This window comes from Monodon monoceros, unplaced genomic scaffold, assembly GCF_005190385.1.
Source record: "Monodon monoceros isolate NGI ecotype Baffin Bay Population unplaced genomic scaffold, NGI_Narwhal_1 Super_Scaffold_1, whole genome shotgun sequence".
NCBI lineage: Eukaryota > Metazoa > Chordata > Mammalia > Artiodactyla > Monodontidae > Monodon > Monodon monoceros.
The window spans coordinates 47,813,239-47,835,462 of NW_021703765.1; the positions used below are offsets into that span (position 1 = coordinate 47,813,239).

Genomic DNA, 22,224 nt, shown 5'->3' on the forward strand with positions numbered 1-22,224 from the left:
GTTAGCATTTGTTAATTCTGAGTATGAAGGACAGCTCTAATGTTTATAATAATACTGTACTTTCTGTGTGTTTAAAATATTTAATAATTTAAGAAGAAAAAATGATAGCGTGTCCCCATTCAAATTATTAAAAGCTTTGATCTCTCTCCATCGTTAAAACAACTAAAGCAAACCAGGAAAACAGATGAGAGGGAAGAGGTCACTAGGATATTTCCCGATTACTAGCTATTCCTATCTTAATGATGAAGGTCAATATTGCTGCTGGACCATACGTGCATCAGAGAACTTGTTACATCTTATGTTTGCTAGGTCTCTTTTGAGTGGGCAAACAGTACTCCTGGGCCGCCCCCTGCACTGTTAACCTACCACTGAGCCACTGGCTGGGTGCTCTGCCACTGCCCAGCCATCCACCAGAGCTCCATCAAATGCAGGCTCTCTGCAAGGGGAGCCAAGTGTTCTCCAAAGCCAAGCACGTTCTCTTCCTGTGCTAGCTAATCAATGCTAATCCTGTCACCAAGGGAAAACAACTGAGCTTCTGCTATAATGGACTACATGTGCAGGTTGTTTTAGAAGCTACAATTAGCTGTGCTTTTAGCATTGCCAGAAAGTAGGTGGGCTCATTTTGAAGCAGTGATCATTTTCACTGACAGCATTAGTAATCTAAGAAGTTATAAATTATGAAATGACATATATAAATCTGAATTTCAAAAGGAAACACTTCTACTCGGCTCTAAGAATCCAACAGTCCCTTGGATCTCCCCCACTTCTTTTCTTGAATTCGATCCATTTCATTTCACTACTGTATCTAATGAGAAATTCCACTAACACCAGTTTCATTTTAAACTCTCATTGTAGATTGTGTCCTACAAGCTACATTTTTTTGTGACTGCTATAAACAGAATCAGAAATTTAGACTGTAGCCCAGGAAAATATGGTACTACCCTCTGAAACTGATGCCTACAATTGTCTTGTTTATATATGTGCACACACACAAAATACACACACAGTAGCAACTCAACCCATCTCTACTCACCGACATCTCCAGATTACCCAATATTAGAGGGAGAGAAATAGATGTTCCTCAACTACCAAACACTCCAGCTAGTGGGCTCTTCTCTGGTGTTTACTGAGAGAAGGGCAGTAATTGTACCCAAACATGTTTGTGCCTGTTCATTTTATTATTGCAATTATCAAATTCATTTTTTACTGTGTAAATAGATGAAATAATAGTACAAAAAGTGTCATATATATGAAAAGTAATTAAATGCTTTGAAAAGATTGGTACAGGCATATGAACTTTAAAAGCTCCTTTAGGATTAGCGAGCATGAGATAATTGTAAGACCAAGAGCTTCCCCCCTCAGAGTGCTCTGCCAATGACTTCACTCTCTGGCTCCTCTTTAAAGACCCTGATGCTCAAAGTCACAGGAGTGCTTTATAGGTGAGGCTTATGCAAGAAAGCCCATTGAGAATCCATCAGCAAACTCACGAAAGGCAAGGCATTGGCCTTACATCAAAAGTCAGAACATAATGTTTACTAGATGTTCTTTCAGTGTATAATCCCTTGCTTTAACTGACTTTCTAAATTAAATAATCACTAGTGATGCATCAAGGTCCATAAGAGGCCTCTCCAATACACCGATTTAGCTACTTCAAGTCCTTTTCTGATATTCAGTACTACATACATTTCTTTCCCAAGAGGGTTAAAACACTTGTTATAACATTTCCCACTTGATGACAAACTGGTGAAGAAACTGTTGCATTACTTAATCCTTCGAATGTGTTCCTTTTTCTGTATTTCTTGTCTCTCTCTCAATGGCAGCAACATCTAGTTAGGGACCTGGAACATTTATAATTCCTCCCCCAACAACCAAAAATCAAATGAAAACCAAACAGTCCTGTTGATTCTACCTCCCCTTTCTCATGGATTGTCTCTGCCCTCACAGCCCCCGTGTGGGTTATGACAATTGCTGTGTAACTTCTCTAGCTCCAGATTAACTGTGTATACCGTGCTCAGCGTTAGCTTTCGGAAACAAAAATCTTTCGTCACTCCTCTGCTCAAAAACCACCAATGGCTTCCTACTGCCCAATGGGCAAGACTAGTAATCTGGGGTTCTGTATAGAACACGGACCCACCTACTTCAACGACATCAGCCTCCATCATTGCTTCTCATACACCCTCTGTGTGCAGCCAGGGAGGAGCTGAATACAGCACAAGCAGAGCCAGAGGCTGCTCCACCCGCCCGAGTGCCCCTAAGCCACCTCCCTACTCCCTACTCCTCTGACACTCCCCCAATTCCCAGAGCCCTGGGTTCAAGTCCCAGCTCTGTGAAGTGAGTGATCTTGAAAAACAATTTAATTCTGCCAAGCATCAGTTTCCTCACCTGTAAAAGAGAAGGAAATGACAGTTCCTACCTCACAGGGTCAGAGGGAGGGCTGAGTAATAACATGAGGCAAGCGCCTGGCACACCGTAAGTCCTCATCAAGGTTTGGGGTCCTTGTCGTTATGGACTCAATGGTATCTTCCTCCATCGGCCACCAATTCACATGTTGAAGTCCTAACATCCAGTGTGATGGATTTGGAGACGGGGCTTTCAGGAAGTAATTAAGGTGAAATGAGGTCATGAGGATGGGTGTCCAATCTGAAAGGACTGATGACCTTAAAGAGATTCCTCTCTCCTCTCTCCCTCTCTCCTGGTGTTCAGAGGATAGGCCACACAAGGACATAGTGAGAAGGGGACCATCTGCAAGCCAGGAAGAGCTCTCACCAGAACCTGATCGTGCTGGCACCCTGATCTTGGACTTCAGCCTCCAGAACTGTAAGAAAATAAATTTCTGTTGTTTAAGCCCCCTAATCCATGGTATTTTGTTATGCGGCCCTAGCAGACTAATACACCTGTTCTTATTTCCCTTCTCAGGATGTGACTCCCTTTAAATTAGATACTGTGTGATCTTTCTCGCCGGACTGGTACTTCTTTGAGGGCAGGGAAAGGGTCTCTTCCTCTTAGGACCTGCCACAGTGATTTGAACACAGTAGGTAGTCCATAAATGTTTAATTTATAAATGAAAATAACAGGAGTTCGATTTTAAGCAAACATTACCCTTCTAGTGTTGAACTGCACCCTTCTGGTGCTGAACTGTAAGAGCTAAGTGTCATCACTAGACTTGCATTTGACTACTCAGAGAACATGGATGTGTAGTATAGCAATGGTCACTTTTTTGTTCTATTTTTACTGACCCCAAGCTGAGGCCCCACCCACAGGGAAATCTCAATATGTAGCCAGTAGAAGGAAAAGAGATCAAATGTCTTTTCTCTTGACCTGATCTCAGGCACCTGCCTCCCACAGGTGCACATCAATGCAAAATGCCACAGCCCTCTGTGAGCTCCTTGAAGCGCTGAGTTCACAAAAGCAACCGTGCCACCAGCTACACTCTACTACCATCATACATTTGTACTTAATTTTGTATTTGAAAAGGGATTGTATCCAGTGTCTAAGTGCTAAATGTTACAATAACCAGTGAACACCACACAGAATCTCCAACATATGCAAGCTTTAAAACACATTAGAGATACCAACTCGTAGTCTTACCTAATCTTCCCAGGGAGACAGTTTATCCGAGACCAGGCAACACTACTTTGCAATACCCCAGACAAATCTCCTATCACAAGGGATCCACACACTTGAAGAGTGAGGGATGCATGACACATAGAGCAGGACCCCCAGTAAAACTCATGCTTGAAAGGAAGGACTATTCATGCATCATTTACTGGCTGAGCACCTACCACATGCCAGACATTAGGCTAGGTGCTGGGGATACAACAGTGACCAAATCAATGTTCTTAATCTCAAGGAGCCTAGTCTAGTGGAGGGAAGTGTTACATTAGAGAATGCAGGCAGTGCTCACTTTACACAGCAGTGCAAGACCCCAAAAAGGACCATGCATGCTGAAACATGCAAAATCATCTTAATAATAAATGGGAAAAATTACAATTGTCCTGTGACCTTTAAATTTTTTTTATCAAAACATTAAACCCACAGTGAACATCATACTCAATGGTGAAAGACTAAAAACTTTTCCTCTAAGATCAGGGACAAGACAAGGGAGCTCACTCTTATCGCTTCTATTCAACATAGTACTTGAAGGCATTCAAAATAGAAAGGAAAAAGTAAAATTCTCTATTTGCAAATGACATGACCTTACATATATAAATTCTTTAAAACACCATTTAAAAACTGTTAAAACTAATAAAATTCAAGGCTTCCCTGGTGGCGCAGTGGTTGAGAGTCCGCCTGCCGATGCAGGGGACATGGGTTCGTGCCCTGGTCCGGGAAGATCCCACATGCCGCGGAGCGGCTAGGCCCGTGAGCCATGGCTGCTAAGCCTGTGTGTCCGGAGCCTGTGCTCCGCAACGGGAGAGGCCACAACAGTGAGAGGCCCGCTTACTGCAAAAAAAAAAAAAAAAAACTAATAAATTTCAGCGAAGTCGCAGGATACAAAATCAACATATAAAAATCAGCTGCACTTCTACACACCAACAATCAATGATGCAAAAAGGAAATTAAGAAAACAATTCCATTTCCAACAGCATCAGGAAGAATAAAATACTTAGGAATAAATTTAACCAAGGAGGCAAAAGACGTGCTGAAAAGCACAAAATGTTGCTGCAAGAAATTAAAGACACTGATAAATGGAAAGACATCCTGTATTCATGAAATCAGATGACTTATTAGTGTTAAAATGTCAACACTACCTGAAGCTATCTACAGATTGAATGCAATCCTTATCAAAATCCCAATGACATTTTTTGAAAAAATAAAAAAATCCATCTTAAAAATCATATGAAATCTCAATGGACCCCAAAAAGTCAAAATAATTTTGAATACAAAGTTGGAGGTTCCACACTTCCTGATTTCAAAACTTACTACAAAGCTTCAGTAATCAAAACAGTGTGGTACTGGCATAAAGACACACAAAGACCAACGGAACAGAATAGAATATTCAGAAATAAAACCTCACATATATGGAAAAGCACAGATTTTTTTCAATAAATGGTACTGGGAAAAACTGGACATCCACATGCAAAAGACTGAAGTTGGATTTTTACCTTACGCCATATACAAAATTGACTCAAAATGGACCAAAAATCTTAAAATATTGGGTTGGCAAAAAAAATTCGTTCAGTTAGTGAATATGTTGTTCAATAAAGTTCTTCATGAAAATGAAATATGTCTTTAATTTTTACTTAAAACTGAACAAACTTTTTGGCCAACCAAATATAAGAGTGGAAACTACAAAACTCTTAGAATAAAGCATAGGAGGAAAGCTTCATGACAGTAGATTTGACAATGATTTCCTGGTTGTGACACCAAAAGCTCAGGCAACAAAACCAATAATAGATAAATTGGATTATATCAAAATTAAAACTTTTCTGCATTAAAGGACATTATCAACAGAGTGAAAAGGCAATCCATGACATGAGAGAAAATGTGTGTGAATCATATACTTTATAAGAGGTTAACATCCAGACTGTATCAAGAATGCCTACAACGCAACAACAAGAAACAACACAATTAAAATGGCAAAAGAGATGATGCCAGCAAGATGGCAGAGTAGAAGGAGATGAGCTCACCCCTTCTTACGAAACACCAAAATCACAACTAACTGCTGAACAACCATAGAAAAAAAAAAACCACAGACAAAAAAACAAACAAAAACAACACACTGGAACCTACCAAAAAAGATACCCTACACTCAAAGACAAAGAAGAAGCCACAACAAGATGGTAGGAGGGGCGCAACTGCTATAAAATTAAATCCCATGCCTGGCACGTGGTCAACCCGTAATCTAGAAAATAATTATACCACAGAAGTTCTGTCACAGGAGTGAAAGTCCTGAGCTCCACATCAGGCTTTCCAGCCTGGGGGTCTAGCAAAGGGAGGAGGACCCCCAGAGTATCTGGCTTTGAAGGCCAGTGGGGTTTGATGGCAGGAATTCCACAGGACTGGGGGAAACAGAAACTCCACTCTTGGAGAGAGCACACAAGGTCTAGTGTGCACCAGGACCCAGGGAAAAAAGCAGTGACCTCATCAGAGACTGGGCCAGACCTACCTGCTAGTCCTGGAGGGTCTCCTGCAGAGGCAGGAGTGGCTGCGGCTCACTGCAGGGACAAAGACACTGGCAGTGGCAGCTCTGGCGAGTACTCATTGGCATGAGCCCTCCTGGAGTCCACCATTTCCCCCCAAGACCTAGCCCCATCCAATAGCTTGTAGGCTCAAGTGTTGGGATGCCTCAGGCCAAACAACAAACAGAGCGGGAACACAGCACCACCCATCAGCAGACAGGCTGCCTAAAGTCTTCCTGTGCATGGCCCTACCACCAGAGGGACAAGACCCAGCTCCACCCACCAGTGGGCAGGAACCAGGCCCTCCCACCAGGAAGCCTGCACAACCCTCTTAGACAGCCTCATCCACGAGAGGGCAGACAGCAGAAACAAGAAGGACTACAACGCTGCAGCCTGCAGAGCGGAAACGGCAGTTACAGAAAGTTAGACAAGATGAGATGGCAGAGGAATACGTCCCAGATGAAGGAACAAGATAAAACCCCAGAAGAACAACTAAGTGAAGTGGAGATAGGCAAACTACCAGAATAAGAATTCAGAGTAATGATAGTGAACATGATCCAAGATCTCGGAAAAAGAATGGAGGCACAGATTGAGAAGACACAAGAAATGTTTAACAAAGACCTAGAAGGACTAAAGAACAAATAGAGATAAATAATAACTGAAATGAAAACTACACTAGAAGGAAGCAGTAGCAGAGTAACTGAAGCAGAAGAAGAGATAAATGAGCGGGAAGACAGAATGGTGGAAATCACTGCTGTGGAACCGAACAAAAAAGAATGAAAAGAAATGAAGACAGTCTAAGATACCTCTGAGACAACATTAAATGCACCAACATTCGCATTATACACGGAACCAGGAGAAGAGAGCGTGAAAGGACCTGAGAAAATATTTGAAGAGATAATAGCTGAAAACTTCCCTAACGTGGGAAAGGAAACAGTCACCCAAGTCCAGGAAATACAGAGTCCCAGGCAGGATAAACCCAAGGAGAAACATACCAAGACACATAGCAATCAAAGTGACAAAAACTAAAGACAAAGAAAAAATATTAAAAGCCAACCAGGGAAAAGCAACAAATAGCATACGAGGGAATTCCCAATACGAGGGAATTCCCATAAGGTTATCAGCTGATTTCTCAGCAGAAACTCTGCAGGCCAGAGGGAGTGGCACGATATATTTAAAGTGATGAAAGGGAAGAACCTACAACCAAGAATGCTCTACCCAGCAAGGCTCTCGTTCAGATTTGACAGAGAAATCAAAAGCTTTACAGACAAGCAAAAGCTAAGAGAATTCAGCACCACCAGACAACCTTTGCAACAAATGCTAAAGGAACTTCTCTAAGCAGAAGAGAAAAGCCCACTACTAAAAAAAGATTACAAATGGAAAAGCTCACCAGTAAAGACAGACATAAATAAAGGTAGGAAATCATCTGCATACAAATATGATATTGAAACTAGCAATTGTGAGGAGAGCACAGATGCAGAATATTAAAAATGCATCTGAAATTAAAAGACCAGCAACTTAAAACAACCTTGTTTATATACAGGCTGCTATATCAAACCCTCATGGGAACCACAAACTGAAAATCTACAACAGATACATACAAAAAAGAAAAAGGAATCCACACACAACACTAAAGTTAGTCATCAAATCACAAGAGAACAAAAGAGGAAGGGAAGAAAAAAGACCTACAAAAACAAATCCAAAACATTAAGAAAATGGCAATAGGAACAAACATATCAATAATTACTTTAAAGGTAAATGTATTAAAAGCTCCAACCAAAAGACACAGACTGGATGGATACAAAAACAAGACCTGTATATATGCTGTCTAGAAGAGACCCACTTCATATCTAAGGACACATACAGACTGAAAGTGAGGGGGTGGAAAAAGGTATTCCATGCAAATAGAAATCAAAAGAAAGCTGGGGCTTCCCTGGTGGCACAGTGGTTGAGAGTCCGCCTGCCAATGCAGGGGACCATGGGTTCGTGTCCCAGTCCGGGAAGATCCCACATGCGAGCGGCTAGGCCCGTGAGCCATGGCCACTGAGTCTGCGCGTCCAGAGCCTGTGCTCCGCAACGGGAGAGGCCACAACAGTAAGAGGCCAGCGTAACGCAAAAAAAAAAAAAAAAAAAAAGCTGAAGTAGCAATACTCAGATAAAATAGACTATTACAAGAGACAAAGAAGGACACTACATGATGATCAAGGGATCAATCCAAGAAAAAGGTAATAACAATTGTAAATACATATGCACCCAACATAGGAGTACCCCAATATATAAAGCAAATACTAACAACCATAAAAGGAGAAACTGACAGTAACACAATAATAGTGGGGGACTAACACCCCACTTTCACCAATGGACAGATCATCCAGACAGAAGATCAATAAGGAAACACAGGCCTTAAATGACACATTAGACTAGATGGACTTAACTGATATTTATAGAGCATTCCATCCAAAAGCAGCAGAATACATTCTTCTCAGGTGCACGTGGAACATTCTCCAGGGCTGAACACATGCTGGGCCACAAAGTGAGCCCTGGTAAACTTAAGAAAACTGAAATCCTATCAGTCATCTTTTCCAACCACAATACTATGAGACCAGAAATCAACTATAAGAAAAAAAACTGTAAAAAACACAAACACGTGGAGGCTAAACAATATGCTACTAAACAGATCACTGAAGAAATCAAAGAGGAAATCAAAAAATACATAGAGACAAATGAAAACAAAAGCACGACTATCCAAAACCTATGGGATGCAGCAAAAGCAGTTCTAAGAGGGAAGTATACAGCAATACAATCTTACCTCAGGAAATAAAAATCTCAAATAAACAACCTAACCTTACACCTAAAGCAACCAGAGAAAGAACAAACAAAACCCAAAGTTAGTAGAAAGAAATAAATCATAAAGATCAGAGCAGAAATACATGAAACAGAAACGAAGAAAATAGAAAAGATCAATGAAACTAAAAGGTGTTTCTTTGAAAAGATAAACAAAATTGATAAACCTTTAGCGAGACTCATCAAGAAAACAAGGGAGAGGGCTCATATCAATAAAACTAGAAATGAAAAAGGAGAAGTTTCAACAGACACCGCAGAAATACAAAGCATCATAAGAGACTGTGATGAGCAACATATAACTATGACTATCTCAAGCAACTCTATGCTAATAAAATGGACAACCTGGAAGAAATGGACAAATTCTTAGAAAGGTACAATTTCCCAAGAATGAACCAGGAAGAAACAGAAAATATGAACAGACCAATCACAAGTACTGAAATTGAAAATGTGATTAAAAACTTCCAACAAACAGAAGTCCAGGACAAGATGACTTCACAGGCAAATTCTATCAAGCATTTAGAGAAGAGTTAACACCTATCCTTCTGAAATTATTGCAAAAAACTGCAGGGGAAGGAATACTCCCAAACTCATTCTATGTGGCCACCATCACCCTGATACCAAAACCAGACAAAGATACCACAAAAAAAGAAAATTACAGACCAGTATCACCGATGAACACAGATGCAAAAATCCTCAACAAAATACTAGCAATATGAATCCAACAATACATTAAAAGGATCATACACCATGATCAAGTGGTATTTATCCCAGGGATGCTAGGATTTTTCAATATCCACAAATCAATCAGAGTGATACACCACATCAACAAACTGAATAAAAACCATATGATCATCTCAATAGATGCAGAAAAAGCTTTTGACAGAACTCAACGCCCATTTATGATAAAAACTCACCAGAAAATGGGCATAGAGGGAACATGCTTCAACATAATAAAGCCCATGTATGACAAGCCTACAGCTAACATCAACCAGAGAAAGAACAAACAATAGTGAAAAGTTGAAAGTATTTCCTCTAAGATCAGGAACAAGACAAGGATGTCCACTCTTACCACTTTTATTCAACATAGTTTTGGAAGTCCTAGCCATGGCAATCAGAGACAAAAAAGAAATAAAAGGAATCCAAATAGGAAAAGAAGAAGTAAAACTGCCTCTGTTTGCAGATGACATGATACTATACACAGAAAATCCTAAAGATGCTAACAGAAAACTACTAGAGCTCATCAATGAATTTGGTAAAGTTGCAAGATACACAATTAATACACAGAAATCTGTTTCACTTCTATACACTAACAATGAAAGATCAGAAAGAGAAATTAAAGAAACAATCTCATTTACCATCACATGAAAAAGAATAAAACACCTAGGAATAACCCTACCGAAGGAACAAAAGACCTATGTTCAGAAAATTTACTATAAGACACTGACGAAAGAAATCACAGATGACAGAAACAGATGAAAAGACATACCATACTCTTGGATTGGAAGAATCAATATTGTCAAAATAACTATACTACCCAAGGCAATCTACAGATTCAATGCAATCCCTATCAAACTACCAATGGCATTTTTCACAGAACTAGAACAAAAACTCTTAAAACTTGTATGGAGACACAAAAGACCGTGAATAGCCAAAGCAATCTTGAGAAAGAAAAACAGAGCTGGAGGAATCAGGCTCCCTGACTTCAGACTATACTACAAAGCTACAGTAATCAAGATAGTATGGTCCTGGCACAAAAACAGAAATATAAATCAGTGGAACAGGACACAAAGCCCAGAAATAAACCCATGCACCTATGGTCAATAAGTCTACGACAACAGAGGCCAAAACTATACAATGGAGAAAAGACAGTCTCTTCAATAAGTGGTGCTGAGAAAACTGGACAGCCACATGTAAAAAACATGAAATTAGAACACTCCCTAACACCATACACAAAAATAAACTCAAGATGGATTAAAGGCCTAAATGTAAGAACAGATAATATAAAACTCTTAGAGGAAAACATAGGCAGAACAGTCTATGACATAAAAGACATCACAGTAGTATCTTTTTCAAGCTGTCTCCTAGAGTAATGGAAATAAAAACAAAAATAAACAAATGGGACCTAATTAAACTCAAAAGCTTTTGCACAACAAAGGAAACCAAACAAAAAGACAACCCACAGAATGGGAGAAAATATTTGCAAATGATGAGACTGAGATTAGTCTACAAAATTTACAAACAGCTCATGTAGCTCATTATCAAAAAAAAAACCCAATCAAAAAATGGGGGGAAGATCTAAATAGACCCTTCTCCAAAGAAGACATACAGATGGCCAAGAGACAGATGAAAAGATGCTCAACAATGCTAATTATTAGAGAAATGCAAATCAAAACTACAATGAGATATCATCTCACACCAGTCAGAAGGGCCATCATCAAAAAGTCTACAAACAGGGCTTCCCTGGTGGCGCAGTGGTTGAGAGTCTGCCTGCCTGCCGATGCAGGGGACACAGGTTCGTGCCCCGGTCTGGGAAGATCCCACATGCCGCGGAGCGGCGGGGCCCGTGAGCCACGGCCGCTGAGCCTGCATGTCTGGAGCCTGTGCTCCGCAACGGGAGAGGCCACAACAGTGAGAGGCCCGCATACCACACACACAAAAAAACGTCTACAAACAATAAACGCTGGAGAGGGTGTGGAGAAAAGGGAACCCTCCAAGACTGTTGTGGGAATGTAAACTGCTAACAGCCATATGGAGAACAGTATGGAGGTTCCTTAAGAAAATAAAAACAGAGCTACCAAATGATCAAGTAATCTCACTCCTGGGCATATAGCCAGAGAAAAACATGGTTCAAAAGGATACATGCACTCCAATGTTCATTGAAGCACTGTTTACAATAGCCAAGACATGGAAGCAACCTAAATACCCATCAACAGAGGAACGGATAAAGAAGATGTGGTACATATATACAATGGAATATTACTCAGCCATAAAAAAGGATGAAATAATGCCATTTGCAGCAACACAGATGGACCTGGAGATTATCATACTAAGTGAAGTCAGACAGAGGAAGACGAATATCATATGGTATCGCTTATATGTGGAATCTAAAAAAAAAATTATACAAATGAACTTATTTACAAAACAGACTCACAGACTTAGAGAACGAACCTATGGTTACTAGGAGGGATGAGTGGCGGGAGGGATAGACTGGGAGTTTGGGATTGACACGTACACACTACTATATTTAAAAAAGATAACCAGGGGCTTCCCTGGTGGCGCAGTGGTTGGGAGTCCGCCTGCCAATGCAGGGGATGCGGGTTCGTGCCCCGGTCCGGGAGGATCCCACATGCCGCAGAGGGCGGCTGGGCCCGTGAGCCACGGCTGCTGAGCCTGTGCTTCCGGAGCCTGTGCTCCGCAGCAGGAGAGGCAACAGCGGTGGGAGGCCCGCGTACGGCAAAAAAAAAAAAAAAAAAAAAAAGATAACCAACAAGCACCTACTGTATAGCATGAGGAACTCTGCTCAATATTCCGTAATAACCTAAATGGGGAAAAAAATTTGAAAAAGAATAGGTACATGTATATGTATAACTGAATCACTTTGCTGTACACCTGAAACTAACACAACATTGTTAATCAATTATGCTCCGATATAAAATAAAAATTTTAAAGATTTTTTTTAAATGGCAGAAGACATGAATAGAGACTGCTCCAAAAAAGATATACAAATGGCCAATAATCACATGAAAAGATGCTCAACGTCACTAATCATTAGGGAAATAAAAATCAAAACCACAATGAGATATCACTTTACACCCATTAGGATGGCTAATGAAAAAAAAGTTAGAAAAAAATAGTAAGTTTTGGCAAGGATGTGGAGAAATTGGAACCCTTGTGCACTGTTGATGAGAATGCAAAATGGTGTCACCACTACGGAAAACAGTATGATAGTTGCTAAAAAAATTAAAAGTAGAATTATCCTATGATCCAGCAATTCCACTCTGGGTATATACCTCCCAAAGTTAACATAAGGTCTCAAAGAGACACGTATACCCATGTTCATAGTAGCATTATTCACAATAGCTAAAACATGGAAGCAACCCAAATGTCCTTTGACAATGGATGAATGGATAAACAAAATGTGATACAGACACACACACAATTCTGCCTTAAAAAGGAAGAAAATTCTAACACATTTTATATCACGGATGAAACTTTAAAGACATGCTAAGTGAATACGCCAGCCACGAAAGGACAAATACTTATGATTCCACGTATATGAGGTTCCTAGAACCATCAAATCCAGGGAAATAAAATGGAAGGGTGATTGCCAGGGACTGAGGAGAGGAGGAAGTGAAGAGTGTAATGGGTACAAATTTCAGGTTGGAAAGATAAAGTTCTGGAGATGGATGATGGTGACAGCTGCACAACAATGTAATCTTGCTTAATGCCACTGAACTATACTCTTAAAAAAATGGTAATTTTATCTTATGTATATTTCACAATTGAAAATTTTTTAAACCTTAAAAACTTACTATCAGTTATAAATGTATAGGAAAATTAAAAATAGTAAAATTTACATTCACTTAGTAGCCTGTAATTGAAAACATTTAATGCTCAGAAACACTGAGCATTAAAGTGTTTTACTTCTCTGTAAAATATGTATCAAGAGTGTTTGAACAGCACTTGCTTTCTTTTTGTCATATAACTCATGATACAGAGGGAGCATTTTTGCTACTACGCCTCGGTGAACTGTCCTCTTTCTTACCAAGTCTGGATCAGCTTCCAACATTGTTGCCTCTGTGCCTTCAACGTTGTGAAGTATTTCTGAGATTCCTTTAATGTGAAGTTTTACATTCATCACCTCCTCTGGGACATCCTCATCTTTTCCCTTACAACCACTCTCCTCCTTTGTGTTGATAAGCTCGCCTCCACTGGGCACCCGTGGGAGTCTCAATGGCAGAGACAACAATCCCAGGTTAGCTATTCCTTCTATAACTCCATTCGTATTTGATTCAAACTTCATTCCCAGCATGATCACCTTTTTCTCTGCTGCACTTTCATCTTCGTTGGTCAAATCCCTCTTTCAAACAGCCGTTTTTGTAAAATGTCATGTGAGTTTATCACTATGAGACCAAGAGGCAACAACAATATACTCTGCTGTCTGTGTGGGAACTGAATAAGGGATGTGCAGTGCTCAATGACAGGCAGACTCTGAAACAAGTGATGTGACTGGCCACTGATCATGATGTGCATCTGTTACATCCGTGGTGATCTGTGGGCTGAAGAGCTAGCAGCTTGTGCATAGTTACTCACAGTACACACACAGGTGAAACTGAAATGTGAACCGTGTTTTGGGGGGTACTGGTTATTTAACTAACCTCTGGTAACTGAAATCCATGCATATTAGAACCAAGCAAAGCAAGTGCTGTATGTGTATAATTACAAACTGAGGTAAGAAGCCCAGAGGAAAGGAACGTGATTCTTAGCGAATCTTCAAGAATCTGAAAGAAGTCAGAGTGACTAGAAGTCAGAGTAAGGGAAGGGCACAGCCATGCAACATAAGGCTACAGAGTGACATGACTGATCAAAGTGTTGATGTTTTAAATGAAGGTTAATATCGATTCTAAAGCTTGTTAAAATGAAAATCATTGTCAATTTAAAGCTATTTTACTTTTCCATTTTTACATAAACCACCATATGAAAAGAGGAGCTATAAGCTATTTTGTAGCATGAGCTTCTTTGGCTTTGTACAGCCCGAGCCTAGAAGCAACACAGTGAAATTATTTTAAAATATAAGAAAAAAAGGATTAAGCAGTAAATGGTCAAGGGCCAAACGAGGCAGGGCCAAGCCATACCACAGAGATGCTGTCCTGATCCCGAGAGTAGGAGGAGGTTATTTTAATTTCCTGGGACTGCTGTAATAAATTGTCACAAACTTAGTGGCATAAAACAATAGAAATCTTTTCTCTCCCAGTTCTGGAGGCCAGAAGTCCGAAAACAGTTTCCCTGGGCTGAAATCAAGGTGTGGGCAGGGCTGGGCTCCCTCTCGAGGCTTTAGGGAAAATCCATGCGTTGACTACTCCAGCTTCCAGGGACTGCCTGCATTCCTGGGCTTGTGGCTGCCACCACTCCAATCTTCATGGCTAATGTCTTCAAATTTCTTCTCTCTGCTCTGTTTTCGTGTTTTCAGAGCAGTCTTCTCTATGCGTGTAAAATCTCCCTCTGCCTCCCTCTTACAAGGATATGTGCAACTGCATCTATCCAATCCAGGAGGATTGGCTATCCACCCAAATAATCAAGGATAATCTTCCCATCTCAAAATCTTTCACTTAATCACGCCTGCAAAGACCCTTTTTGTGGCCATCTAAGTTAACACTCAGTGCGTTCCAGGGATTAAGATATGGATATCTTTTGGAGGACCATTTTTCAGCCTACCACTGAGGCCATGAAAGGGTTCTTAGCAGAGACAATATAATTAGACACAAAAAGATCACTCTGGTGGGGGTGGAGGAGGGACAGAGAGGAAAAGAGGAAGCCAGCTGGGCTCTGCAATTGTCCAAGGAGCGGTGGCTTGGACGAGGTGGTGGTGAAGAGAAGTGAATGGACTCAAGAGATACTCAGGAAGGAAAACTGGCAGACACAGAAGGTGAGGAAGAGAGGTGCCTAGAGGACCTTCAAGACTTCTGGAGTCTATAACCTTGTTGCAAGTGGTGCCACCCACGGAGCTTGGGAACATCAGAAGAGCAGATGTGCAGGAGACCATGAGGCTAAAGAAGTGACCTGCAAGACTGCTGGGTGATGCCAAGCAGCACAACAATGGAATTCTTTTCAGGGGAAGCAGGAGAAACAGCATACGCTCTGGGGTTGGGGCCAGATCTCCCACTCAAAATCTTTTTAACTTGGGTGCAGTAAGACTTCATTTTGTCCCAAGCAAAGTGACAGTGGTAATACTTATCCTCAGGGCTGCTGAGAGAACCGGGATTAAGGGTAAAATTCACGAATCCCAGCGTGTATTGACGGTAAGCACTGATCACCCACTTGATTACCATTCACTGCCGTTCTCTGCCTGATCAGTAATGCAAGCAAAGACCAAGTCTGCTGTGTGATTATACGACTGTAACTCTTCTTACTTCATTCTGATTCCTCTCTAGCTTTGCTAATTCGTATTCGTTTATTGCTAAAGCCTGATGCTCATTTAGAGTTACTGATGTATTCTGAAAATAACTCATCAGGCTAAATAAAGTCAATTTTTTTCTACAGTTTTTCTAATTGTGTCATTAACGTGTATCAAATATCTTCCTAACTCATCAGTATTTAGTTCCTTCTCTATCCTAAATCATACAAATAGATAATCAACTCAATCATCTCCCTTCTACATTAACAGCAGATGGAACCAGCATCGATAAACAATTTAAAAAGAGATCATCCAAACTAAATATTATCAACTAGCTAAAAAGCCTTTCCAATCACCTGTTCAAAAAGGCTTATTTTTTTAAGTAACAAAATTGTGTTTTCATTAATTTTCTCATCTTTAAATTATCACAGGGTCCTTTTATTATGTGTGGCAACAATCCACAAACTGCATGAACACTTTGAGGATTAAACACACTCGGCTGTCTAGACAAGGAATTCAAACACTAAGTTATCTTAGATAATCACTTAGAAATTTTAGGAGATTTCTCTATTTTTCCGTTAAAAAGGCATTTTCAAAGTGAAACTAGAAACTTATTCTTCATAATAAAATTTTAGTAAACTAGTGCTCAGTAAACAACTCTGAACTTCATAAGAAAGTGTCTCTCACCAAAGCACCTACTTTTTCCTTTAGTTTTCAGCAGAGCATAGAGCAGGAAAATTTCATTTGGGTTTAGTTCATTATTCATAAGCTTCCTTAACTATAAACTTAGACTTGAACTGAATAGCTCCTTGATGAGGTTTTGTTTTACTCTGAGATAAAACAACATTCTTCTATCAAGAGAAAAGCTCACAATTTCAAGTTAGCCTCAACTACCCTCTCCCATGAGCCCAGCTCTGATCCAAGATGCCACAGAAGGGATACAAAAACCACTCAAACCATTCTGTCATTTGTTGCTATTTTTACATTGGTAATTGCTCCAGAACAAGAATACACTGGAATTTCACCACAGCAGGTCCTGACACTTGGCTAAACTACTTCAGACAGCTGTTTCCACTCTCCCATGGCCCTTCCCACCTTTTTTCCCTGTGATTTTTCAAAAGGAGTAATTTCCAGCTCAATGTGTAATTTTAGTAATTCAAGGTAATGAGTGTCTCACCAATCATCAATACACAAAGACCGAAAAACTTGTGGATGCCCGTGGTTGAGAGCTGAAGCAAATGGCATTCCAGATATAAACTCTTGTTCTTTTCTGAGCAATTAAGTTGTTGCAAATCTTGCTATTGTCCAGGAGACAACCAATTTCTCCAACAACTGCAGTCCTACAAAAGCCAGCCCCATTTCGCCTTGGGTAGTTCAAGAGTCACAACATCCGACAAGTATGCAACTGATGGATGCGACGTGATTCTTTATTTTAGACCCCAATAAAGTTGAGGGTGAGCATGATTTACAAGACACAAAGATATCAAGTTCCTTTTTGCTCCAGAGATGAGCTGACAACACATAACTAGAGATTTTGCAATTCACTATTCAAAATGAAGGGGGTAAAAGCACTTGAAGCCTTGACAGTGACTCATTATCCTGGAAGCAGTCCCAAAGCGGCCATGCAGCATGGATTTCCATTTAATCCAATTGCCCCTCAAAACCCAAATTTCTGTCATTTAGTAAATTCAACTTGGATTTGAATACAAAATATCATTTTCCCTCATTTTCTGTCCACTTAGAATAGTACCAAAATTTTTACTTGACAGAGATAAAGTGATACAAACATTTAAAAATCTGTTTATCTGGTGAATGACTTACATCATGGAAGTAAAACCTGAAGGAGGGCTACTGTAGCCATGAGGCGAGGAAGTGAATTCCAAAGCAAAAGGCGTCTATCTAGATAAGGAGGCCAAAGTGGGAAGAACAGCAAATAATGCTTATTAACCATGGGAACCCAGAAAGAGACGCATCATGCTCAGATTCACGTCCTAGAAAAGCTCCACCCAGAAGGAATACAATGGTGCAATCAAGCATGTAAAAAACAGATTGAGCTAACACGTACTGTGGGATGCAGTTGATGGCGTGGTTGCGGCTGGAAAGACACAGGTCCTGCATGCTGGCTCCGCAATGAGAATAAAGAAGGGAAGGGACCCCAGTGGTTCTCCATCCCCCTGGAGGAACAGAAGAACCTGCACTGACATCCCTTCCTGGAGCTCTAAGAGCCCTAGAAGCAGCCGTGTGTGACCTGGAAACGCTGGCGTTCAGAGGCAGCAACCGGTGAGGCCAACACTGGAGGAACCCCGCGGTGCGCTCTGCCCTCGCACCCAGGGTCAGAGACACACCGGGGGCACTGCCTCCTCCAGCACGTACCCTCTGCAGCAGCCCTGCCAGCCGGGGCTTGCCTCCCCTTCCTGCTGCTCCCAGCGGGCCCAGGATTTCAGCTGCAGAGACTGAACCTGGTCTTGAGCCCTACACCCCAAGCCTAGTACCTCTCAATGGAGGTGTTCTGGAAATCTGTGGTGGCCATTTTGGGGTAACACAATGACGGCAGCAGAATGGGCCAAGGACCCCAGACGTCCTCAATGTGCAAGAGAGTCCCAAGTATCACCCCATATCCCACACAACCTCTGAAGGTCTTTCCATTATTTAGTTCTAAAATCCACCGCCATTGACTTACAAGCACAAAATCATTCTGTCCTTGTTTAAATATACCCTTTCTCAAGATCTGTTCACAACTGTAGAAAACCATGTAACAGCCACACTGCTTGCGGCATCTGAGCTGCCAACACACCACAGCTACACCAGCCCGCGCCTGCTGCTATCACATGCCAGAATTTCAAAGGGATGTTGAAAACTCCTTTACATATATTTAAAGCCAAGTTATTAAAGATCCATGAAATACTGGATACCAAGGATTTTCATTAATAAATTTCATTTTTGCCATCTATTAAGAATCGGTAGCACACTGAAATTTGTATCAGGAGAACTGCACAGAGAATTTATTTATTTGGGGTTTCTTATTTTTCTACCTTACTCTGATACTGTCCTCAGGGTGACACACCTCCCACCCCACCCTAACTTCCCTATAAACTTTTTCCAATTCATCCTCTAATCCTAGAAATCTATTAAGGGCTTTGGTCTCCAACGTACTGGGTTTGGGAAGGGATTTAAAGATGGGAGACCTGTTTTCTGAGACACTTTGTCAGCACACATCCCAGGTCCTAACGCTGTGAATTAATTATGCTGACAACAACCTGACACAGGCAGCCAGGTTCATTGCAAAAAATGCTTCCTCATTTTCTCCACGTCAACAGTCCGTGGTTTGCCTTGGCATATCATGCTACTTCGCTTAAGGCTGCAAAGAAGTGTCGTCTGTTACCTCTTTTATGTCAAGTGTATCTACTCTCTCATTTTTCTCCTATGGAATGGCTTCTGATCGTCTCTTAAATCCACATTTATTCATTGTACACAGGTGCAAGCACCTAACTAGTTCATCTTCTGATGAAGGTGTGCTGAGCATTTACATTTTGAAATGCATGTAATTTTGTGTTATGAATTTCTTTTTACTTCTCCTTTATGATACTATTTGGGCATTCTACTGACTTTTAGACATTATACGTGTGGGCAGGTCATTTCATCTGTCAGTTTCATTTTAGGATCACAGAAAGGGAATTACACAATATTATATCTGTTATAAAGAAAGGGCATTAGATTTGAGAGAGTCGAGAGCCATCCATCTGGAAAGCTTCCCCTCCCAACCTCAAAGTTCTTCCAGAGACCAGTTCTTCCTGAAATTCAGGACAGGGACTGTGGAGTCGAGAAGCTAGAATCCTGCCTTCTCCTGCCAGAGAGGCAAGTAACACCAGCATGTCATGCCGCCGCCACCACCCGGGGTAACGCAGAGCGCTGGGGGAGGCTGATGGGAGCAGTGGAAGGGCTGGCCAGTGAGGGTAGGCCTCTGCCTGACCAGAAACAACATGGGGTGGAGGAAGGCCAGGTGCAGCTGAGACTCATGGCCACTTCAGAAGCAGGAGACCTCATCAGAGCCTCCGATTTCCCTTTGATGGCACCGGTCAAGACCGGCATGTGCTTGGCGGCAGCTCTGCTCCCCATCACCCCACACTATGCACTGGGCAGCCTGGATGCACCAAAGGGAAGAAGCTGAAGAGCCAGAGAGGACTCCTGCCACCTGCGTATGGGAAGCTGAGCATCAGTTCATCAGGGGCCCCTGATGGGTCCAGACATGTCCACTGCACCTGAGAATGCAGGAGGGGTTTGAGGAATCAAGGCTCCTGAAGGGCACTACCACTGGGCTGCACGCGCAAATAAAGGGGAGCTGACACGCCTATAAAACCTCTTGGATCCCACATTACCGCAGCAACCTCAGGAAGGTCAGGACCACCCGATGAGAAGTCTACCCATCTCGGCCCTCTCGCCCAGACAGGCAGCCGTGTAAACGATGCCTGTACATCACGGTGCTGGATAAAGTGGCGGAAGGATGCTGCAGGAGCGCCACGACCTTCTCATGGAGATCTGAGCTGTGTCTTGAATGACCAGTCAGAACTAGTTAGGTAACACAAAAGTCTCCAGCATGACTAACTTGGAAGGGACCTAGAAAGAGGCAGGAGGGAGGCAGGGAAGCAGACAGGACAGATGAGAGCACATCCTATGCCAAGCCAAGACCTCGGACTTCATCCTGAGGCCAGCTGGGAGCCACAGAGCATCTAAAGCTCGGGTGACACACTCCCCGCGGACAGGCCTCTCTGGTGGTTTATCAGATCGCCTGTGGGTATCAGAGTGTGGTTTGCAGATTTCTGGGGAAACTAACCCCAAAATGACATTAGCAGCACACAGGTAAACTTCTCATAGTGTAAGAGCTACAGAAGTGAGGTAGCGTAGTGCTGTGGTTAAACACTCAGGCTCTGCAGCCGCACACCCTGGGTTCAAAGCCAGCTCTCCCACTTACTCTGAAACCTTGGGCAGGTCATCCAATGTCACTGTGCTTCCCCCCAGCCCCCTGTAAGAGGGAGGTGACAAGAGCACCCCTCACAGAGCTGTGGGGAGGATAAAGTGAGGATTAACACACGGGGAGTGCTGATGTGTGGCCTGGCACAGAGAAAGTACCACCTAGTATTTACCATTACGTGTTTATTTTTGATGCATCATTAGGAAAAATAAGTTACCAAATAAGTTACTAAACCAGTGATTTCACAGATATTACGGCTCGGGTAAGACTGAGTGTTAAAGTGACTCTTTCTGCAGCAGATTTAAAGGTACTAAGTGAGCAATGCCTGCCCGAAGCAGGGACACACTTCTCACCTTTGTGTCCCGCACACGGTGGACCTTCTCTAAGGGCTTTCTCCATCATAACGGACCGTTTTCCTGTAAGACAAGAGTAACTCCCTGTTGTATATCTATTTCTTGTGTTCTGAAATTCTTGAGCAAGAAGGAAGAGATGGAGAAAGCAACCTTAGCTTAGGGGGAAAAGGGCGGAGACGGTCAACCAGCAACCACCTTTACACACAAAGAAGAACCCAGTCCCCGTCTTCAAATCAGACGTCAGAAGTCACTCACGCACATCTAGACAGCAAATTTACGAACAGCTTTCTAGAACATGTGTCTGTAACTATGTGTGGTGACAAATGCTAACTAGACTTATTGTGCTGATCACTGCACAATATATACAAACATCACATCATCATGTTGCACACCTGAAACTAGGGTGTTGCATGACAACTATACCTCAAAAAACACGCATGCAAAGTCACTTGTTCAGAAACTGGGATGCATTTCTCCGAATAACAAGGCTTCAAGTGGTGACTAGATCCCCAGGTTAGCCCACAAAGACCTATTCAATCCCAAACCGGACCTCTGTTACCAGCTGAACAGCGTACTGCAAATGTAAGGGACGGAGTAGGTGGAGGAAAAAGTCTAAGACGGAGATGAGTTCCTCCCCGAGTAACCCCAGCCCCTTGCACGGGGCAGAGGCGGTGCTAAACCAAGTTTTGAAATAACAGCCGTCTACTTTCTGTGCTTCTCTTATCCTCTCTCCTCTCCTGGAGTCCTCAGCATGGGCCTCTTCAAATTCCGCCCCCCCCCCCCACTGCTGTTGCTGGGTAAGTAGGAGGGTGACCCTGGCAA

General features: G+C 42.0%; 1 protein-coding gene across 4 annotated transcripts in view; it reads right to left on the reverse strand.

The window, feature by feature from the left end:
* The window catches only part of TTC39C (tetratricopeptide repeat domain 39C), a 101,146-nt gene that overhangs the window by 73,409 nt on the left and 5,513 nt on the right, over nt 1-22,224 (reverse strand). Inside the window, exon 1 of one of the 4 annotated variants that reach the window (XM_029231346.1) lies at nt 21,403-21,418. The exons of 2 other annotated variants lie outside the window; for them this stretch is intronic. The gene's annotated coding sequence lies outside the window, so the exon portion shown is untranslated. Of the gene's footprint in view, nt 1-2,413; nt 2,861-21,402; nt 21,419-22,224 lie in introns of those variants that run through there. One more of the 4 variants, XM_029231345.1, reaches the window with a different exon arrangement.